Source organism: Sciurus vulgaris, assembly GCF_902686455.1.
Source record: "Sciurus vulgaris genome assembly, chromosome: 4".
Taxonomy (NCBI): domain Eukaryota; kingdom Metazoa; phylum Chordata; class Mammalia; order Rodentia; family Sciuridae; genus Sciurus; species Sciurus vulgaris.
The window spans coordinates 91,015,061-91,038,841 of record NC_136464.1 but is presented as its reverse complement, the minus strand read 5'-3'; the positions used below and the strand labels follow the sequence as shown (position 1 = coordinate 91,038,841).

The 23,781-nt window shown below is 35.2% G+C and overlaps 1 long non-coding RNA gene and 2 pseudogenes across 3 annotated transcripts in view; 1 reads left to right on the top strand and 2 right to left on the bottom strand.

Annotated features, from left to right (window-relative positions):
• The window catches only part of LOC306660608, a 601,149-nt gene that overhangs the window by 234,005 nt on the left and 343,363 nt on the right, over positions 1-23,781 (bottom strand). The gene's annotated exons all lie outside the window — the stretch shown is intronic.
• Positions 7,078-9,706, bottom strand: LOC306660255 (gamma-tubulin complex component 3-like; annotated as a pseudogene). The gene is made up of 2 exons: positions 9,626-9,706; positions 7,078-9,543 (listed from the first exon to the last, which is right to left on the bottom strand). The product of its transcript is annotated as a gamma-tubulin complex component 3-like (transcript).
• Positions 11,246-21,265, top strand: LOC306660254 (m7GpppN-mRNA hydrolase-like; annotated as a pseudogene). The gene is made up of 2 exons: positions 11,246-11,308; positions 18,599-21,265. The product of its transcript is annotated as a m7GpppN-mRNA hydrolase-like (transcript).

Below are 23,781 nucleotides of genomic sequence, written 5' to 3'. Positions count from 1 at the left end.
AAAATACTTCTAAAATCAGTGGGGATAAAGCAAAATAATGAACATCAGATATTTTTATGAAATGAAATTAAAAATAATAAAATGAATCAATGCAACAAATATTTGGCTTTTTTAAAGGACAAAGAATATTAATCTCAGTTAGCCAAACTAACCCAGAGAAGGAGGGAGGGAGGGAGGGAGGAAGGGAGGGAGGGAGAGAGAGAGAGAGAGAGAGAGAGAGAGAGAGAGAGAGAGAGAGACCCACATCAACAAAATTAAGGATGAAAAGTAAGATGTCACCACAGACACTTCTGAAATGCAATGATTAAAAAATATTTTGAAAATTTACACTTCAATGATTCAATGAACTGAAAAATCTAGAAGATACTGGCAAGTTTCTAAACACATATGACCTGCCCAAATTAAACCATGAATATATAGAAAACCTAAACAGACCAATATTAAGCAATGGGATGGATAAACCAATTAAAGGTTCCAAATGAAGAAAATCCTAGGACCACCTGTATTTTTTTTTTTTTTTTTGGCTAAGTCTACCAAAGTTTTAAAGAAGAACTAATGCCAATCATCCTCAAATTATTCCTTGAAATAGAAATGGAGGGAACTTTCCCAACTTCATTTTAAGAAACCAGTATAACCTTGATACCAGAACTACAGAGACACATCAAAGAAAGAAAACTACAGGCCAGTATCCTTGAATTTATGCAAAATTCCAAATGAATTATTGTCATTAAGTCATGCAATATGAAAAGTAAAGTAAATCAAAATTAAATTGACTGAGATAACACTCAAGAAACAATTAGAAATTTTCAAAAAATTATTTTAGAAATGGAGACAGAGTAAGAAACAATTATTTAAAACATGAGAGACAAAAACATGGAGAGAAATTAAATATCAAAACCAAATCAATAAATAGATGACAGTGATTTGCTGCAAGGAAAAAATATTGAAGAATGGCTCAGAAGACCTAACATACAGATAATAGGAATACCTAAGGAAGAAAACCAAAGTCTATAAGCACTAAAATAAATCTTAAAGAATGTAAGAACACGTTCCTAACTTAAAAGAGATTTGAAACCACAAATTGAAAATGCCCACCATATGCCTAAAAATCTAAACTCAAAATAACCAAAACTAAGAAATAGATGTTATTGTAAAAACACTAAAATTTAAGAAAAAACTTCTTTTGGAATCTAGATTCAAAAAGTAGATGAATTATAAAATAGATTGAATTATTGAACTTTACCCCAAAAGAAAACTGAGTGATTGATTTAAAATATTCAAGAAAAGAAAAAGATTTTATTCTCATAAAAACACCTTTAAATGTGCAGGAAAGAGATAAAAGCAATTCAGTTACCAGTGTTCTCATGAGCATTTCTTGAAGAATCTGCCAGACAACAAGCTTCAAAAAACCAAGATGACTAGAGACTGGTGGCAAGATTGAACTGTATGACTGCTTCGAAGAATTAGGAAGTGAGGATTTAAAGGGAGAGATTATACTGTATAAAGGTTATGTGATCTGATAATGCATAGATTCAGTGCAACCATTAAACCTATGGGGAAAAAATTCTTAATAAAATATTGGAAAACCACTTTAAGAAACACAATAAGAAGATAGTACGTCATGATCACTTGGGTCTCATTCCAGGGATGCAAGGATGGTACAACATATCAAATGAATTAATGCAACACATAAGTAGTATCAAGGACAAGAATCACATACTCATCTCAATAGAAGCAATAAAAATCATCCATTCATGTTAAAAATGCTGAATAAACAAGGGCTAAAATGAGTTTACATCAACATTGTAAAGGCAAAATGATACCCAAGACCATATTATACTAAATAGAGAAAAACTAAAAGCTTTGCCTCTAAATTGGGAAGAAGGCAAGGATGTCCACTCTCACCATTTCTGTTCAACAAAGTTTTTGAAATTCTAGTCAGAGTAATGAGGCAAGAGATGAAAATTAAAGGGATACAAATAGAAAAAAGAAGTCAAATTATTTCTGCTGCTGACATGACCATATATATATATATATATATATATATATATATATATATATATATATCTAGGAGACCCAAAAATTTCCACCAGGAGACTTCTAGAGATGATAAAGAAATTCAGCAAAGTAGCAGGATACAAGATCAAGATACATAAATCAATCATTTTCCTATACTCCAACAGTGATTCTGCTGAGAAAGCAATCAGGAAAACTATTCCCTTCACAATAAACTAAAAAAAAAAAAAAAAAAAAATAGTTGGAAATTTATCTAACAAAGAATGTGAATAACCTCCACAATGAAAACTATGGAATTGAAGAACTCATAAGATGCAAAAATTTCCTATGTTCTTGGATGAGCAGATATAATATTGTCAAAATGGTTATACTAACAAAACAACATAAAGATTCAATGCAATCCCCATCAAAATACCAATGATACTTTAACAGAACTAGAAAAAACAGTACAAAATTCATTTGAAACAATGAAATCTCAGAATAGTCAAAGCATTTCGAGCAAGTAAAGTGATGCTGGAGGTATCACAATACCTGATCTCAAAATAAACCATAGAGCTATGGTAACAAAAGTATTGAGATATGCCATCAAAACAAACATGAATACCAATGGAATATAATACAAGACACAGAGACAAACCAACATAGTTATAAAACTCAATAAAAGTGCTAAAAACATATATTACAGATAATAATACAGCATTTTAACAAATGGTTCTGGGGAAATTGTATATCCATATGTGGAGAATGAAACTAGATCTGTTTCATCCCACACAAAATTCAAAGTGAATCCAAAGACAAAAGAATTAGACTAGAAACTTGGCAATGGCTAGAAGAAATTATACTCCCAACCTTGCAGTACATTGGTACAGACACTAACTATCTCAACAAGACCTCTAAAGCTTAAGAAATAAAATCAGTTTCAATAAGAGGGATAACATCATATTAAAAAACCTCTGGACAGCAAATAATTGAAAGCATAAAGAGAAATCCTACAGAATGAGAGAAATATCTTTGTCAACTACTCATCCAACAGGAGAGTAATATCCAGAATATGTAAGTAACTGAAAGATTTAACACCAAAAAATAAAATAAAATAAACAAAAACAAGACCCAAAATAATGTAAATGGGCAAAAGAGGTAATCAGATATTTCTCAAAAAAAAAAAAAAAAAAAAAAGAATGGTTAATAAAAGAAAAAAATGTTCAACATTTCTAACCATCAGGGAAATGTAAATCAAAACTACTCTGAAATTTCATTTCACTTCAGTCAGAATGTCAGTTATCAAGAAAATAAATAATAAATGTGGTAAGGATGTGGGAAAAGTTTCACTCATACATTGCTGGCGGGACTACAAATTATTACAACCTCTTTCAAAAGCAGGATGGAGATTCTTCAAAAGACTTGTAATGGAGATACTATAGAACCTGGCTATTCCATACCTCGGTATTTTTCCAAAAGAACTAAAATCAACATACTATAGAGATACAGACACATCACTGTTTATAGCAGCACAATTCAGAATAGCCAAGTTATGGAATCAGCCCAGGTGCCCAAGGGCAGATGAATGGAAAGAAAATGTGGTTTTACTCAGTCATAAAGAACCAGATTATAGCATTTTGTGGTAAATGGATGAAACTGAAGATCATCCTGCTCCTAGAGTGGTGAAGTGTACAGTCAGTATGGCTTATGCCAAACTGTTAAGCGCCATAGTTTAGCACCTAAACCTGTAGCTCTCCTGATTAATCCTTGCCACAATTAGAGACAATATTTTTGCATAATTTATTAAATTCTGGGTCTTAATAGACTGAGCTTCACTAAAACACACAGCAAACTAGTCTGTGAGGCTGCCCCTCTATCTTTATTTCCCAGCATAATATTCCAAATACAAATTAGTGCAAACACATAATTGTAGAATAAATCAATTATTAAATGACTTATTGGTTGGCTGATTTTGAGCAATCCACTTTGGAATAAAGTGGCAGAGAACTTATTACTAGGTTTATAATTTTATGGAAAATAATGAAGTATTATTGTTACAGTAATATCAATACCCTTCTAAGGATGTCTAGCTTATTAAGGACTTCATTTTTTAAGTGCTTCAGTATTTTTTAATGTTGTATTAGTACATCATAGTTATATGTAATACTGGGGTTCATTTTGACACAAGCTAACATTCATAGGGTAGAATTCGTTCCATTTCTATTGCAAGCACTTCATTCCCTCTCCTTCTCCCCTTCTGTTTCCTTTCCTTTACTCTAATGGTCTTCCTTCTTTCAGTTATATATTCTTTTATTTGTTCCTTACATACGGGTGGAATTCATATATTCAATTTATATTTTAACTTGGTCAATTTCATTCTGCATTCCCTCCCTTTTCCCATCCCTTTTCTCTCCTCATTTCCATTTTCTCTGTCATTACTGTCCCTTCTATTTTCATGGAATCTCTCCCTTTTCTCCCCGCTTCTTATTTTGCTCTTGCTTCTCATTATTAGAGAGAACATTGACCCTTGATGCTGAGTCTGGTTTATTTCACTTTGCATGATGTTCTCCACTTCCATTCATTTACCAGCAAATGCTAAGTTTTGTTATTGTTTGATTTTTCACAGCACTAGGAATGAAACCTAGGACCTTGTATACCTCAGGTAAGCATCTACCGTGAATGTACAACAGCCCTGTCAAGCTCTTCACTTTTATAATACCTTCTTTGAAAATGCTATCCAAAATAGTATTTTGATTCCATGGCTCAATCTGGAGCATATTATTTCCACTCTTCTTTTTAAGCCCAGTAACATTCTACCTTGCCCTGTTACCCAGAGGCATATAGAATAATATAATCAATCCTTTCAATATCAGCTTGACTGGGCTCACAGCTTCTGGCATTGAGTTCACGTTTCTATTTATTTTGTGTTCCTAATACAAACTTGTTTGATTTTATATTTTCATTTGAGGAAATATTTGTTCTGAGAGTTTTCTTTTTATAAAAGATGCATATATGAAAAGATGGTATTAGGAAAATTAGTTTATTTTTACCTAATTACCTAGGAGTATAGAAGGTTGGTGGTTATTCAAGTTGGCTGCCAGCCTTTTTCACTTCAGTTTTCTAAAAGCTACTTGCATTTTTGATACTTTTTTTTTTCTCAATTTTCCATTAAACTGTAATGGACAATGACTGCTAATACTTAGTTTGATGACAAATTTCATGGTAGTAAAAGCATAGCTTTAGGGGTTTATAAAGAAGTAAGTTTAATGCTTCTGATGCTTACTTACTCTGTGATCTAGAGAAAGTTGTCTAATAGTTAGAACCTTGGTTTCTTTATTTGTAAATAGGTTATGATCATTTGTACTTTGAAGGATGTGATGAATAAGCACAAGGCAAACACAAAGAAATTTAAGTTGTAGTTTCTGCTCTTCCTTTTCACATTCACATCTAACCTTATTTTCCTAGTTTTTGCTAACTTCTAAGCTTAGCTCCTAAAATCATACATTTTCCAAGAAGCTAATACAATATATCAGTTGGACAGCTGATATATTTATTTCTGTTTAAATAATGTTTTTCTTTGAATACATGGAAGAATTGTATTACAGAATATCACCCTGGCAACAATTTAAAACTTCATGACCATCTTTAATAACAACAGGAGCAGCAAAAACAATCACAAAACCATTTTACCAAATGCTTATTATGTTGAGGAAATTGCTCTAAATATTTTATATATATTATTTCTAATACTTAGAAAAATCATAATCACAAGCTCATGTTTTAGAAGAGAAAACAGATTTATCTGGCCAAATCTGAACAGAATGTGAATGTCAGAGAGCACTTCCTATTCAGAAATTCCTATCTCTGATCCCCACATTCCACCCAGGTTTTTTCCATTTTACCCTATCAAACATTGAAAAATCAACCTTAGTTCACTGAAAGAAAGCATTGATTGAAAAATGAATACAATTTTTATTTAAAGATGTCTATAATAAGTGACATACACCTTTATAAATTACAGAAATAAACACACACACAACTCACTTGGTGCTTTGAGCAATTGGTTATCAGTATAGAAGATTTGGGAGACAATTTTGGCAGGGTCAATTCTGTGTTTCACTTCGCACAATTCTGATAATATTCCCAAAATTTTCTGGAGAACTCATGCTGTCATTGGAGACATATATTGACAAAAGGCTAAGAAGAGAGAATTTAGTTCTTAGCTATCTGAAACATTACCCAGAACTGATAGAGAAAGCATAGTATTTTAAAAAATGAATTTTAAGGTACATATATTAATTTACTGACATATAGACTGACTTATGATATTTATTTATTTATTTATTTTGCATCTGAAGATAGTCGCCTTTAATTTTCTAAGTTTTCATTTATGCAACATTAAAAAGGCAGATTTATGTGACCTGATATGACATTTTTACAAAAAAACAGTTTCCCCCGAACATCTGGTCAGTGGTATATAAATATTACAATGAAAAAATAGGCAAGGAAAAAGGAAACCTCATTATCCAAGTCGATTTCTTTCCAATGCTTGTCAGGATTCTGAAAATAAAATACTCACTTTGAAGTATTTGTATCTACACACTGCATTCAGCTGACAGTTCTGAGAAATCTGGGCTGTACTGTTTAAGGTTTCTGTTCTATATTGCGGCCTACTTGTTTCTATACGGTTTAAGAAGTTATCTGAACTAGTAAAACTAATATAAAAATGTAAACTTTGGAAGAAAAAGTCAAAACGGACATGTGTGAAGGCACGCATTAAGATACAAATGCTCTCAGCAGGTCAGTATTCACAACACTAAAACCAAAATAAAATGCTCTGTGTATTGTTTTAGTAGGACATTTTTTTCAATTTAATTACATTATGGTAACAAAAACTGCCTCTAAAGAGGACTGCTAAAAAATAGCCTTGACCATTACCATTTCAATTCATGAATACAGCACTGGCCTTGTGCTAAAAGAAACACAAGTTTCTAAAAAAGTGACAAATATAAATGACACAGCGTGTAAGCAGCCCCAAACACGCTGGCATCTTCTGAGCAGGAAGACCGTGCCAGCCAGCTGTCAACCCAGCCATCTTGCACTCGACTTCAGCACAGGACCAACTCCGCCAGCTGCCCTGCCACAGGCACGCGCACCTCCCAGCAGACGGGGCGTCCAGCACACAGGGCCCCCAGCAGCATGCCACTGCTTGGAGGGCCGGGGACGTGAGCAGAATCTCAGTGCTAACGTCAGCAGCAGCCCGGCTCCTCGGGGACGAAGGCCCTCGTCACATGTACGGGCACTGCGCCGCCCTCTGGTGCCCAGAGACACGCGGAGTCTGGGCTCTCTGGCTTTATAATGTTCATGAAGTCCAACCTGAAGCTAAGAAACCGCAGGCTTTCGTCGGAGCTGGTGGTCAGTAGCACCAGAAACTGCGCACAATGCTCCTGGTAGAAGTGTGTCAATATTTGCAACTGTGAACACATTTTTGGAATAGATTCTTGAAATTCTCGAATTCTCCTATTTTCCTCCTCTTCCTCTGCTGCCGTCACGCCCCACTGACCCTCAATTTCATGCTGCTTCTTTTCTCTTCAAATTGTAATCTTCTCTGCAATTCTTCTAGAGCAGCTCTGTATATTGCATCTTGAGCATTCTGAAGTTCAATAATTGATCAAACACAGCTCTGAGTTGGTTTAAAAGTACCCTGGAGCCACTGTCCAGCAGGCAGCGGGAGGTGATGGTGTCCAGGAATGCCTCGTGCGCTGCGATGATGTGGTCCAAGTCCTGTGCCTGCTGGACTCGGTTCCAAAGCTCGTCCCAGGAGCACTCCAGCACCTCAAACGTGATGTGATACTGCATTTGATGAATGAAGTGCACCATCTCCGAGGCCAGAATGTGACACTGATGCAGCACCCCGGAGAGCTCTGGCATGTTCCTTAGGAGCTTGGCGTTGCACATGTGTCCCTTCCGGATGTCAGTGAGGATGTACTCCATGCGCTTGGCCCTCCAGAGAAAGTTAAACACTCTCAGGTAGTGGCTCATGCACTCCCGCGTGAACACAGTCGCAATGGGTCCATCGACGTGATAATCCAGGCTGAAGACGTCCCAGCCCGTGTCACCCGGAGAGACCTCCAGCAGCCTCACATCCAGCCTTCTGAGGGTCTCGAGGCTGTCAAACTGTGCATTGGTGGCTCTGACGGCGGTCTCGAGGATCCCAGTCAAGTTATGCTGATACAACGTTGTTGCTGGACGGACAAGTTCTGGTTTTAGCAAATCCATTAAGTGCCTTATAAAGTCTCCTTGACCGAGAAGGCAAGTACCGCCTCATTGCCTGCATGTGGTCCAGCAAGCTGTACTTTTTGTTGAGAACATCCAGTAGATATTTGCTGGTCTCGAAATAAGCAGCATCAATCTTCCCTTGAAATGCATTTTCTAGATCTGTGAATAGATCTGCAGCATCCTGAGGTGGCTCTGCAGACTTGGTCACAGCTATCATCTTTGTGGTAGGAGTCTGATCATGACAAACTTGGTGTAAGAAATTTATTGATTTTCCTATCATAAGGACCTTCCTAGATTGATCCATCGTCATAAAGGAAGGAATCATCGATTTCCTCAAGGTATACTTGTCATGCCACAGCCGGTCTGTCTTCACTGTTGATCTGACGCTACAAAAACTCGTGGTAAGTGTCCTCAAGCTCCCCATCGTAGATCCAGCGGTAGAGGAAGCTCAGCACACGATGAGACACCAAGCTCAGAATGTGCTGCACCAGGGATCTCATGTAGGGGTCTCCCGTTCTCGTGTAGGCATGGACAGCTGAGGCCAGCTCACCTCCTTTCCTTCCTTGGCAGTGATCCACAGGGCCGCAAGCGTCTTCAGTCTTATTTTGGGATCATACGTCCACACCAGGAGGCGCCGCAGTGTTAGGCTACTCTCAAGTCCCAAATTCACACCCTGATCGTCCTCTAGCTGTAGCTGGGAATGTAACACAGAGAGTAAGCGATAGTACTCCTTGAGCTCCTGGTGCAGGGCGGCACAAGAAGCTCTGACCTACAAGTCCAAATGAACGGTCCAGACTCCTCTGGTCAGTGTACTTCCTGATTTTATTATGTAACCATCCCAGCTCAGCAAGTCTGACTGCCGTGTCCCTCAAAGATTTACTTAGGTTTGCCTTTCCTTCCACTTTGTAACAATTTTCAGTGTTGCTCATTTTGATATTTTTGCCGTCTATGCCCTGGAAGACGTATAAAATGTCTCTCACAAGAGCTGCTTCAGTAATTTCCATAGCACACCCGTCTCTCCTTCTCTCCTCGACCTTGTCATGCTGCGAGAAAGGCATTTGGGATACCCTTTGAGGGAGGGGTTTGCGAAGAAGGCTGGTTTGCAGTTAAAGTCCATGCGAGACGAGACCCCAGCTGCTGTCGAAGGCAATCCCCAACTCCCAGAGTCTGATGAGACTGTCTGGGAGTGAAGTTTCCTGTGGAGCTCTGAGAAGAGCGCAGCGTCTGCCTCCCTCCTTTGTCGAATAAGTTCTTTCTTGATTTTCTCAGCTACTAGAAATTCATCTCTCTCAACAGTTGGGGCAAAGTTGCTGCCAATAACTCGCACAGCAAACTGGAACTGTTGGGCTACATCGGCTACCCTCCGGCCCAGGATCCGGCAGCACAGGTTCTGCAGCAGAACGTTGGGCGACTTCTGGTCGGGCGTCGCCATCGTCGCCCGGGACTGTGCGCGGCAGCCGTCCCGCGCTGGCTCCTGCGCCCCGGCTACGGCGCCGCCATGTTCGCGGATGACTTATGATACTTAGACATTTTGGAACAAGGTGAGTAGGATAATGATGATGTGCTTATGTTAGCCCATGGCAGTGAAAACACAGTTCTATGCTGTTTTGTTATGTTTCAATAAGAAACATCTATGTCCCTATCTGTCCCTTTTATTACAATAAATAGGACTCTGTGGAAAAGGTGGGGGTTAGGGCATTTGAAAATTTGAAAGACAAATCTTACCTGAAATTAGAAGGTCATATAAAACAATCAAGAATAGTGAAAATAAAAAAAATTAAAGAATAGTGACATTGCAAAGGGAATTCTAAGCATTTTCAAATGCTTTGACTTGAGAGAAAATGCAAAAGTATAGGATCAACAAAAAAATCTGGTAGCCAAGTATTATCTATTATTCATGATCAAAAAAGTCACAGCAGGGTAGTAATTTAGTGTGGATGGTCTTACATGCAAGAAGCTCACCACTCCACTCAAATGTGTAAATCCATAAGGAAACATGGATTCTTGTAAATGTGAATATAGAGGGTGATCAAGCCTCAAGGGACACTCAACCCAGTGTTTCTTCTGCTGTTTTTCTGAGATGCCCTCTTTTGAATTCTCTCTTGGCTTAGTTCACGTTGATGCTTGATTCCTTCATGGGGAATAAATGGCTTTAGAACTCTATAGTATTCAAAATAAGAGTGTCTCACAGGGTGACTTTCTCCTGTGGTCCACAAAACTTCCCTTTGTGAAGCTTATATTTGAAAATTCCCTCCTATTTCCTTGACTTGAATACAGTTCCATCTCTACACCTGAACCAATCCCTGCAAGGGAAATGCTGTGTTGACCAGCAAATCCCAGGGTAAGGGAACTGGTGAATATGATAAGGGAAACAAGATTAACCTTGTACCAATGGAGTCAACCTACTGATTGGGCACTTCAGAGGTGGAGGGTTATTAATATTACTTTCCCTATCTTCATACTGTTCATGAAGAAGAAAGTGACATCTAAAAGGTAATTACCAGGAAAAGGGAGAGAGTGGATGGAAAGTAGTTAATAACGTCCACTATCCTTTGTCTAACTCCCTTTCCCTCACCCTACCCAGGCCCTCCAGTGAGCATGTTAGCTGATATAATGGCAGTATTGTCAATGTTCTTGAACAGGTTTTTTTTTTTTTTTAATCTTCTGTAATGAATCACAACTCTTACAAGATACTAGCTGAATTATACATGGCTATTAAATTTTGATAAGACTATTTTCTGTATGATTTATTTAGGTAAATATCATATATGGTATTTTCATTGTCTTGATGTTTTCATAATTATCTTTGAATTGTTCAAAAGAATTGTTTCATTTGGACATTATTTGTGAATTTTCCAGTTTTTCTTCTGTTCTTCATTCCTAGATCGTATACAATTTAGTCAGGAAATTTAACTAAAATTGTAGCAATTTTTAGTGAACTATTCAATCATTGCTGAAGAACTTGAAAATAATGTGTATTCTGCTGTTGGATGAAATGTTCTATGTAAATCGTTTAGATACAATTGGACCTCTAGTGAGTGTTGCTCACTTCTCTTTTCTTATTGATCTTCCTTTTAGATTCTCTAACCATTATGGAAACTGGGATATTAGCTTTATTTAATAGTGATAAGGAATTTATATCATGTGTTAATTTTTTTCTCTATTAATAATATTCTCCTTTAGTACATTCTTAAACCTCTAGTTTTGCATTTGAGACCTAAAATATCCCTGGAGCTGATTAGGGTTTACAATGTAGCCAAGAATTGTTGTATTTCATCCTGTGATATCTAAGTTATTATTGATATTAAAGAAATACATTTATTTTTTGCCATTGCAATAAAGTGTCATCTTTGTGACATAGGAAATGTATATGTAAGTGGTGTACTGTTTCTGGTCACTGTTATGCTCCTGTTACCAGACAGGTATTTTAAAAAAATTTTTAAATACCACAATGTTCTAATCACTACATTTCCATTACAAATCAGGATTTTCTTCCTTTTCTTTTTGTTTCTTCTACTTTCTCTTTCTCTTTCTTTTTTAAAAGTGAAAGTTCTTCCAACTTGTCCTTCATCAGTAAGGACATTGAATTTGGCATTTCAATTTTGGAAACAGTTCACCAAGCCATCCCTTAAAAACAAAACCTTGTTAGAAATTTATGGAGTTTTGTTGTAGGTACAGATAAATTTTAGGGAAGAATTGACATGTTACAATACTTAGTCTTCCTTGCAGAGATAAACTGGGTCCTTTGAATTTATTTTAGTCTTCATAATCTCTTATTAATTTTCTGTATATTTCTCTCCTGTTTTTTAGATTTTGCTTCTGCATGGTTTACAATTCAGTTGTTCTTTTATTGTTGTATTTGTTTGTTTATTTATTAGCCTGAGTTCTAACCCAGGATCTTGGGCAAATGTTCTATCATTGAGTAATAGCCTCAGTCTGTGATATTTTAAATACACTACTTTTAATTTCAGCATTTTCCTGGCTATGAAATGTAGATCATTTTTTATACTGAAACTTTGTCCTGGTATTTTGCTAAACTCACTTATTAATTCTCATAATTATGTGAAGATTTTGATTTGTTTACATTGTAATCACATCTTTAAATGATGTCAGGTTAATTTCTTCCCAGTCCTCAGTGTTGAATAGAATAATTGCTGGTTTGTCTTCCCTAGACCCACTTTATATATTAACAAACATCACTTTGATTTCAAGCTTGCTGAATGCTTACAGGAAATAGATATCAAATGCTATTAGATGATGCTCTTCGGGATTTCTTTTAGACATAGATTTTTCTTTTATTCTTTTACTGAAAAAGGAGTATTTTCTAGTGTAAATGGAAATTTTCATTCATGGAAGAAAAACTGAGCAAAACAAATTATCTATGTTTATCTTAAGCCTTAATTGAGTTTGCTAATATTTCATTTTAAAGTTTCAATATTAAGATTTTAATATTCATATGTAAATTAAAATGTTACTTTTTGTATTATCCTTTGTAGATTTTAGTGTTAAGACTATAGCATTAAAAAGCAATAGGGAGGAAATGGGAACAGTGGCACATTCTTATATTACTAATGACTTTGGAGGCTGAAGTAAGAGAATTGTGAATTGCAGTCCAACCTCAGTAATTCAGTGAGCTTCTGTCTCAAAATTAAACAAAAGAAGAAAAAATTTAAAAGAATTGGGGATGTAACTCAGTGGTAAAGTGCCCCTGGGTTCAATCTCCATTACTAAAAGAAAACAAAAAATAAGAGGAATGCTAGTTTGTACTTTCTATATATGTTCATAGAATTCAGCAGTGAAGTCATCTGTTGAACTTTTTAGTGATTTACTAATGCAAATTAAATATTTAATAGACTTTGTGGGATTTTCTAATTTACCCATCAGATTTGGCAAATAGTATTTATAGACAAAATTGTTGATTTACTTTATTTTTAAAATCCCTGCAATAAAATTGCCTTAACATTTTCTCTGTAAGATTTGTGGTGATGCTCATTTTTATTTTCATTTCATTCCTGATGTGGTAGATTTGTTCCTCTTCCCTTTTTCTCTTGATTTTTCTCAGCATTGCTTACCAAATTTGTTATTTGTTATTTTTTCAAAGAAAGATTTTTCCCTTTAATGTTTTCTACAGCAGGATTATCTTCTGTTAATGTATCTGCTTTTCAATTATGTATTCCATTTCTTTGAACTCAGACTGAATTTGCTCTTCTCTAACTTCTAAAATTTTTTTTATTTCACAAAGATTAAAATATTCTTGAGTTAAATTATCATATCTTGTTGGCCAAGAAGTACATTTTTTTGTGTGTAAATATCTTAACTTTTAAACCTTTAAGGATGGTAAGGAAACTTGAAAAATGATTTCTGGTGTTTATTATCAGAGAAAATTCTCTGTGGTTTAAAATGTGAATTTCTTTTGAAATGTGTCATATATTATCATTCCATGGATGCTTTTTGTAAATGTTCTCTAGGTCTATAAGATTATTTTTCATCTGTATTTGTAGGTGTGATCATCTGAATTTTTCTGTTAGGGTAAATGTGTTAACTTTATAATTTAAATCCTCTGTAACAGTACTGATATAATCTTTCTGTTTGTTCTAACAGTCACCAAGAGACATGTTTAAATTGTCTATTTCAAATTTGTCTCTTACATGTATTTTTTATTCTTGAAGATACTTTACCTATTTTAATTTTGTGTTTGTATTTAAAATTATTTCAGCTTTAATTATAGAACTTTAATAGAATGTAGAAGTCTCTTATCTGTAGTAATCCTTTATCTTATTTTAGCAAAGTAGCAGGATATAAAATCAATATGCATAAATCTAATGCATTTCTATTCATAAGTGATGAATCATCTGAAAGAGAAATTAGGAAAACCACTCCATTTACAGTAGTCTCAAAAAAAAAAAAATACTTGGGAATCAATCTTACAAAAGAGGTGAAAGACCTCTACAATGAAATCTACAGAACACTAAAGAAAGAAGTTAACAAAAACCTTAGAAAATGGAAAGACCTACCATGTTCGTGGATAGGCAGAATTAATATTTTTAAAATAGCTATTCTATTTTAAAATAGAATTCACCATTGGAATTCAATGCAATTCCAACTAAAATCCCAATGATGTTCCTCATAGAAATAGAGAAAGCAATCATGAACTTTATCTGGAAGAATAAGAGACATCAAATAGACAAAACAACACTGAGCAGACAAAGTGAAGCAGGAGGTATCACAACACCAGACCTTAAACTACACTACAGAGCAATAGTAACAAAAATGACATGGTATTGGCATCAAAATAGGTAATCCAATGGTACAGAATAGAAGAGACGGAGAAAAACCCACACAAATAGTTATCTCCTACTAAACAAAGGAGCTGAAAACATACAATGGAAAAAAGATAGCCCATTCAACAAATGGTGCTGAGAAAACTGGAAATCCATATGTAGTAAAATGAAATTAAACCTCAATCTCTCACCCTGCACAAAACTCAACTGAAAATGCATCAAAGACCTTGGAATTAGACCAGAGACCCTGCACCAAATGGAAGAAAAAGTAGGCCTGGATCTTCCTTTTTGTTGGCTTAGGATCAGACTTCCCTAATAAGGCTCCCAAAGTGCAAGAATCAATAAATGGGATGGATTCAAACTAAAGCTTTTTCTCAGCAAAGGAAACAATCAATAATTTGAAAAGAGAGCCTACAGAGTGGGGAAAAAATCTTTCCCTCATGCATTTCAGATAGAGACTAATCTCCAAAATTTATAAAGAACTTACAAAACTTTACACCCAAACTACAAAGAACCTAATCAATAAATGGGCCAAGGAACTGGACACTTTACAGAAGATATATGGGCAACTAACAAATATATGAAAAAGTGTCAATATCTCTAGTAATTAGAGAAATTCAAATTAAAACAACCCTAATATTTTATCTTATTCAAATTAAAATGGCTATTATCAAGAGCACAGCAATAATAGGTGTTGGCAGGGATGTAGGGGAAAAGGCACATACATACCTTGCTTGTAGAGTTTCAAATTGGGGCAACCACTCTGGAAAGCAGTATGAAGATTCCTCAGAAAACTTGGAATGGACCTACTTTTGACCCAGCTATCCCATTCCTTGGTTAATACCCAAAGGACTTAAAATTAGCATACTACAGTAACATAGTCACATCAATGTTTACAGCAGCTCAATTCATGATAGCTAAACCATAGAACCAACCTAGATGCCCTTCAACAGATGAATGGATAAGGAAACTGTGGTATATATACACAATGGAATGTTATTCAACCATAAAGAAGAATAATATGGCATTTGCAGATAAATGGATGGAATTGGAGAATATCATGCTAAGTGAAATAAGCCAATCCCAAAAAACCAAAGGTCGAATGTTTTTTCTGATAAGCGGATGATAATATATAATGGAGGTGGGAGGGTGGGGGATGAGAAAAGAACGGAGGAACTTTATGTAGAGGGAAATGAGAGAGTGGAGTATGAAAAATGGTGGAACGAGACATGTACATGTATGATTAAACAAATGGTGTGAATCTACATCAAGTACAACCATAGAAACAAAAAGTTGTACATCATTTGTGTATAGTGAATGAAAATGTAAAAAAATTTTTTTTAAACAAATTAACTTGATTATATGGAAAAATATTTTATTAGGCCTTAATATAGCTATGCCTGCTTTTTTTTTTTTTTTTTTTTTTCTTTTTGGCATGATATATTTTGTGACTTGTATTTTCAATCTCTCGTGTACTGGTGTTTCACGCACAGATCCATCTACATTAAAGTAATTGCCAATATTGTCAATTTAAAACTCTCATTTTATCATATTCTTTGCAATTCTAATTACATGTCTATTTATATTATCTTTTGTGTATGTGTGCCTAAAACGTTCATTTTTTTCAAGCAGTTTTAGGTTCACAATAAAATTGGTAGAAGGTATAGTTTTTTTCATATATCCTGTCTCCCACATGCACAGCCTCCTCCATTACCAACATCTCTCAAACCAAGAAGACAGAGTTGTTACAATTGAGTATACATCGGCACGTATCATTACCCAAAGTTCATAGTTTACAGTAGGGATAACTGTTTGTTATATATTGTGTTAGTTTGGATAAATGTATAAAAATATGTACACAAAATTATAGTGTTATACACAGTAGTTTTAATGCCCTAAGAATCCTGTGTTCCGCTTATTCATTCTCCTTTCCCTCAGCTCCCAGCAATCTTTTTACTGTCTCCATAGTTTTACCTTTTCTAGAATGCCATAAAGTTGGTATTGTACAGCATGTAACCTTTTAAGTCTTCTTTCACTCTGTAATATGCCTTTAAATTTGCTCAATGTCTTTTCATGTCTTGATAGCTTATTTTAGCACTGAATATTCTACTGTCAGAATGGACCAGTTTATCCACTTGCTTCTTGAAATACATTTTGAAATATATCTTGCTTCAAAGTTTTGATAATTACAAATAAGTCTTCTATAAGCATCTATATACAGGCTTTAATGTGAACATAGGCTTTCAACTCTTGTTGTTGTATTGATGATTGAATCCAGGAGTGCTCTAACACTAAGCCACATTGCCTGTTCTTTTTATTTTTATTTTGAAACCAGGTCTTGCTAAATTGCTCAAGCTTGCCTTGAACTTATGGTCTTCCTGCTTCAGCCTGCTTATTTGTTGGGATTATGGTCAAGTGCCACCATAGCTGGCTTCAGTTCCTTTGAATATCAAGGAGTGTTGATTGCTGGATCTATGTACAAGTATATTTAGCATTGTAAAATATTGCCAAAAATTCCTCCAAAATGGCTATAACATTTCCAGTTTCCAGTAGTGCTGAAGAAAAGTCTCTGTTTCACCAGTATTTGATGCCAATGTTCTGGAATTTGGACAATCTAATAGACTTTAGTTGTTTCTCATTATTGGTTTAATTTGCATTTCTTCCTAAGATACATGATGTGGAACATCCTTTTATCTGATTGTCACCTATTATAACTTTCATGGTGAGATGTGTGTTACGATTTTTGGTATATTATTTAATTAGGTTGTATTGTATTGTTGAATTTTAACAACTCATTGTATATTTTAGATAGTAACACTTTGTTGCCTTTTACAAAGATTTTCTCCTAATCTTTTTTCTCATTCTCTTGACAGTATCTTTCAAACAGCAGACCTTTTCAATTTCAATGATTACCAGTCTATCAATTCTATATTGCATAGATCATACATTTGATGTTGCATGCAAAAAATGACCACCAAACACAAGGATGTTTAGATATTATCCTTAATATCTGAGTTTTATAGGTTTGTTTCATTTTATATTTGTGATCTAATTTCAGTTGACTTTTATGAAGAGGTTAATGTGTTGATTCATTTGTTTTGCACGTGGATGTTCAGTTACTATCGCACCATATGTACCAAAGACTATTTTGTGTCATTTGCATTTTTCTTTCCTCTTTATTAAAAAAAATCATTTGATTATATATCTGTGTGGGTCTATTTCTGGGCATTCTATTATGTCGGTCTATTTGTCTAGTCTTTCACCAAAACCATACTCTTGATTGCTATAGTTGTGCAGGATGTCCTGAAGACAAATACTACGAGTCCCCCAAACTTGTTCTCCTTCCATATTGTGCTGCTGTTCTGGGTCTTCTTTCTCTCTCTATAAATTTTAGAGCCAGGTTGCTAATATTGACAAAATAACATTTTTTCTTTTTGAATTTTAATTGGGATTGTGTTATACTAAAGTAAAGTTGGAAAGAAGACACAGCTTGATAATGTTATCCTATGCATGAATATTTATTTAATTCTTTTATTTCATAAGAGTTTTACAGTTTTACTTAGAGATCGTGTACACATTTTCTTAGATTTTTAAAATTTTACCAGGTTACTTATTAATTTATCATTCTATAAGCTACAAGAATACAACTTATATCCTTGCATATCAAACATTGTTCCATAATAAATTTAAGAGTTGGGAGGCTGGGGTTGTGGCTCAGTGGTAGAGAGCTTGCCTAGTATATGTGAGTCACTGGGTTTGATTCTCAGCACTGCATATAAATAAATAAAATAAAGGTCCATTGACAACTAAAAAAATATTTTTTAAAAACTCAGGGTATATTTGGGGCAGTTTCAAGAAATGTGAGTACTTTGACCTCCAAAGGCACATCGAATGAAAACTCAATTTGTTTTTCTGTTCATTATAATTAGCAATAAAATCAAGAAGAAAAATTAATGTATTTTTAAAAATACAGTATTTGAGCCTCGGGGTCCTGGGCTAAGGGAGCAGGTCGGAAGTGAACGGTCCCGCCCCTTCCCCCCTAGCTTTCGTCGGAGCTGCAGCCGCTGCCGCCTCCGCAGCCAGCTCTCTGGCTAGCCGGAGCCTCTTTTCTGTACCCTCAGTCCCCGGCCGCGCGGAGCCGGGATGCACTGCTCCTGCTGTGGGTCCTCATCGTGGAGACCAAACGGGTGAAGATTCCCGGCAGCGTCCTGGACGATCTCTGCAGCCGATTTATTTTGCATATTCCCAGCGAGGAGAGAGACAACGCAATCCGAGTGTGTTTTCAGATTGAACTTGCTCATTGGTTTTACTTGGATTTCTACATGCAGAACACACCAGGATTACCTCAGTGTGGGATAAGAGACTTTGCTAAAGCTGTCTTCAATCATTGTCCATTTTTGCTGCCTCAAGGTGAAGATGTGGAAAAAATTTTGGATGAATGGAAGGAATATAAAATGGGAGTACCAACATATGGTGCAATTATTCTTGATGAGACACTTGAAAATGTACTACTGGTTCAGGGCTACTTAGCAAAATCAGCCTGGGGATTTCCAAAAGGAAAAGTAAATAAAGAAGCTCCTCATGATTGTGCTGCTAGAGAGGTCTTTGAAGAAACTGGTTTTGATATCAAAGACTATATTTGTAAGGATGATTACATTGAACTTCGGATCAATGACCAACTTGCTCGTTTGTACATCATTCCAGGAATTCCAAAAGACACTAAATTTAACCCAAAAACCAAAAGAGAAATTCGGAATATTGAATGGTTCTCTATTGAGAAATTGCCCTGTCATAGAAATGATATGACCCCCAAATCCAAACTTGGCTTGGCACCTAACAAATTTTTTTATGGCCATTCCCTTTATCAGACCATTAAGGGACTGGCTTTCTCGAAGATTTGGAGATTCCTCAGATAGTGACAATGGATTTTCCTCAGCTGGTAGCACACCTGCTAAACCTACTGTGGAAAAATTGAGTCGAACCAAATTCCGCCATAGTCAACAGTTATGTCTCGAAGGTTCTCTTGGTGACCAGTGGGTAAAACACAGACAGCCACTACAGCAAAAGCCATACAATAGCCATTCTGAAATGTCTGACCTTTTAAAAGCAAAGAATCAGAGTATGAGGGGAAATGGCAGAAAACAGTATCAAGACTCACCTAATCAAAAGAAAAGAACAAATGGTGTCCATAGCCAGCTACCAAAGCAGCAGAATCCCTTGATGAAATGTGAAAAGAAACTGCATCCACGAAAACTTCAGGATAACTTTGAAACAGATGCTGTATATGATCTGCCTTGTTCCAGTGAAGATCAGTTTCTAGAACATGTTGAGGGACAGTCTGTGGCATGTAATGGACACTGCAAGTTCCCTTTTTCATCCAGAACCTTTTTGAGTTTCAAGTTTGATCATAATGCTATAATGAAAATCTTGGACCTTTGATAGCAACAGATGTATTATAGAAGTCCCAAGATCAGAGACCTGTTGTATTTGAGTGGGTGTCTCCTCAAGCCTTACCTTTCTCAGGTATTTTAAAGAAATGCAGGGAGGCAGTGTTTCTGAAAGGATTTTCTGTGCAGAAGAAAAGAGTAGAAAGAAGCATGAGTTTGCACTGTAAATGCAGTTATAATCTTTTATACAGTTTTACCTTTTCAGTGTTCGAAACAAGTTTAATTTTTTTTTTTTTTGAAGGGCATTTATTTTTATTCTGTGCGACTGGATCTTATTTTTTCTGGTCAAGAAAATAGTGTTTGAGTCATCATTTAGCCAAGGTAATGGGAATGCTTCACCTACCCATTACAGAGATTGCAATAATCGTTTACTTATATTGAAATTAAAAATAATAAACTTAAAATATCCAATTCTTAAGTGAACATAAAAGCTGAAATGTTGATGTTGATCGCAAGCCATCTGTCTTGGTGGCATTTTGTTTATTTCTCTGCTTCTAATCACTGAGGCTCTCTAGTTCTCCTTTGCTTAGAGTTTTGTTGAAAGGAGTTATTCAGAGTCAACATGTTCAATATAATATTCATGTACAAAATGAACTCGTAGCACTTCATAAGGATAAAATTGGCAGCTTAGAGGAGGGATCCAGTTGGTGGGAAGTTGATGCTGTGATTTTGAGTTGTGCTGGGTACATTCAGTAAACTTGTGAGTGCTGGAGCAGAAAGCAAGGAGGCAAGGGCCCAGTAAGTATTTTGGGTCATGTCTTTACCATCCTGCCTCCAACCCTTTAGCACTGTACAATGATTTTGTTTATGTGAAAATTTCTTATATATTCCAGTTGTGTAAATATGTATGGAAAATTGACATTAGTTTTACATTGCACATCTGTGTGATCTGTGGAAATTGATGTTATATTAAGTTCCAGTTTTCAGTAGAGTGGAGTGAAATGCTTTTATTGGCATGCTGAAACCCCTGGATGATGGGCATCAGAAGCAAAAGGGGTGTGCAGTTTACCTAAGACTAATAAAGCATTTCACTAGGGTAAGATCAAAGCATGAAAGTAACATACATAACTCACTCCTAGGAATGTATTTTTCTCCTTTAGGATTCTTAAATCCAAATAAGGATGGTGATACCTATTTTGAGAAGGATTTTCAGCTGTAATTGAGGACAATCACCTGAGCTTTAAGTAGGGAGATACATTTTGGCTGCATCTGACCTCATTGAAGATAATTCTTAGGGGTGGGGTGAGGGATGGTTTGAGTCTATGTGTGTCAGTCATATAGGTTTTAATATTTTTACATTTTTTTTACCAGTGGTATCCACAAAATATATTTCTGCTTATAAATGTTACTGTAGAAATCTTTACTCTGTATAGGTAGCCTATTTAATTAGAGATTCTGCTTAACCTGTAGGACTTTTAAAAGAAGGGCTTTTGTAAGGATTCACTTTGTATTACTACTTTGCTTTAGATTTTAAATGGTTTGATTTTAAAGGAGAAATTCTACTTATTAATGAAAGTGTCACTCTTGGTGCTAAGCAGGAGAATTCACATTGATAGCAGTGTTTTGAGAATTAGGTTTTCTGCAATCCTGCATCTTTTAATGTGACTAATTTGTGACTCCTTCTGTGACTTTTCCTTTTTATTGCATTATATGATTATGTTTGGAAGCTCTTATTGTTCTTTTCAGAAATACAGCTGTTTTGCTCGGGTCTCCTTGAGCCATTTTTATAGTTGGTCCAAGCATTCCAGATTTCTGTTAAATTGTTAAAGAAGTGAAAACAGTTTGCCTAGCAGATGAATCATTTTCACTTGTTTACTGTCATCTGGAAACCATTTAATTTTTAATGTTTTAATGTGGTTTTTTTTTTTTTTTTTGCTTTTTAAAAATGATTGCTTTGGTCAGTCCTTCTGGTGCCTATAGGTTTAGACTTTTTAGCTGTCAATACTAAAGCATAAGAGATCAGAGTTTTCAGAAGTATGGACTCTGAGTATTTTCAAGAACCAACAAATTATCTTTAATTACAATAGTTATTGCTGTTGTGCTGCTTCATTTAATGCACTGTGGAACAAACTTAAGGGTATGGTTGGTATGTGATTGTGATAACTTAGACTTTTAGCTCTCTTGACAGTATGAGGTTAACATGTTAAAAGATGAGTTGAAGTTTATGTGTATGAAGTGACTTAACTATGCAGAAAATAGTTGGATGTACCTGTTTGATGTACATCTGTTGTACTTATTCCCTCTCATTGTTCAGGTTACCTTGAGACACAGGCCATGCTTAGCACAGTACTAGATTTTCTCCTTTTGAGATACTTAAATATGGTTTGAGGAAATTAGATGATAAAGAAGTATGCCGAATATGCAATAATTTCCTTCTATTGAGTGCTGCATTTTAAGAAGCTAAATGAGAAGTGTAGCTATGTTGGCTTCATTATGTTTCATGTATTTTGAGAGATAGATTGGTCTTTGAATTCACTTTTTAAATGTTCTGATGTTCCAACCACATGTTCCAAGGTGCAGTGCACTGTGAATCTTTCATTTAAAAAAATTTTGTAGGTGCTTTTATCTGTAACTTTAATGATTTATAGTTTAGATTAATAATCCTAATACATGTTAAATGAATTGTTTTTATACTTAACCATTGTAATCCAAAAGATAAGGGTATGGTTTACATGTTTTTTTACAAATTTTTGTTAAGAAATAGCAAACAAATGGTTTTAGGATTTCAAATAGGGATGCCCTCTGGAGACAGGAACATTTGGAGAGGTCTGAGAATCTAATAGTTCTGTTAGCATGGGTGAAATTTGATTAAAATTGTTTGTTTGAAGTAGTATATAAAGGATAAAGTCTCCCAGTGCTATCAAAGAAAGACATTGTAGAAATTGCTTGCTTTTTTGAGCTTTGAATACCTTTATTTTTGTATTAAATATCCATTAGTAAATACAGATAATGAAGATATATAGCAGAATTAATTTTATGCTATAAGATTAGATTGTACTCTTTCTTTTGAAGGCTTTAATAATTTGTAATGTCAACTTGATTCTAAGTGAATGACATTCATCCACTATAGGAATTAAATTCCTTTCTACAACTCAACATATTGTGTTCTGTAGGAAAGTTAAGGTCTGTGTGCACTAAATCATTTCATTTCCTATTCCTTTACTTATCTATTCTCTTAGGTTTCTTGGTTGTTTTTTTTTTTTTTTTAACTCCAGCATTTAGTTAACTTAGTAAGTAGAGCAAAATCAATTAGAAAAATTAGACTTTGTGCTGAGTTGGTCTTAACTATGTTACCTCTGTTGGCTTTTTATTTTTGTACAGGTGGACCTCTGCTCAGATTGTTTTGATTGACATCTATTGTGCCTCTGTATTCTCTGAGGCAGTGTTTTCTTTGTATATGAATCATAGTTGCATTCATTAACACTTACTCATGATCTTGACTTTTTTCTAGCCTGGGGGAAGGGGTTCATGTGTATCATAAAGATAGATCATTATTTTGTTTGGAGGTTATTCTTTACCTTTATGTAAAAAGAGAAACAACACTGTCTTAGAGAAACAACACTTTTGTTGACCTTAGTTGCTTATTTCTTATGTCCCAAAACTTTAAAGTGCATTTGTATAGTTGCCAGAAATTCTAAAAATGAGCTTAAGATGGGCCTTCTCAGCATCTTTTTTCTTCCTAAAATTGAATTACTCTTGAATTCTGCCTGCCTGTCAGAAGGTGGCAGATTGCAAATGAGCAGTACAAGCTTTGTCCCATGCTTTCAAAGTAGAGTTCT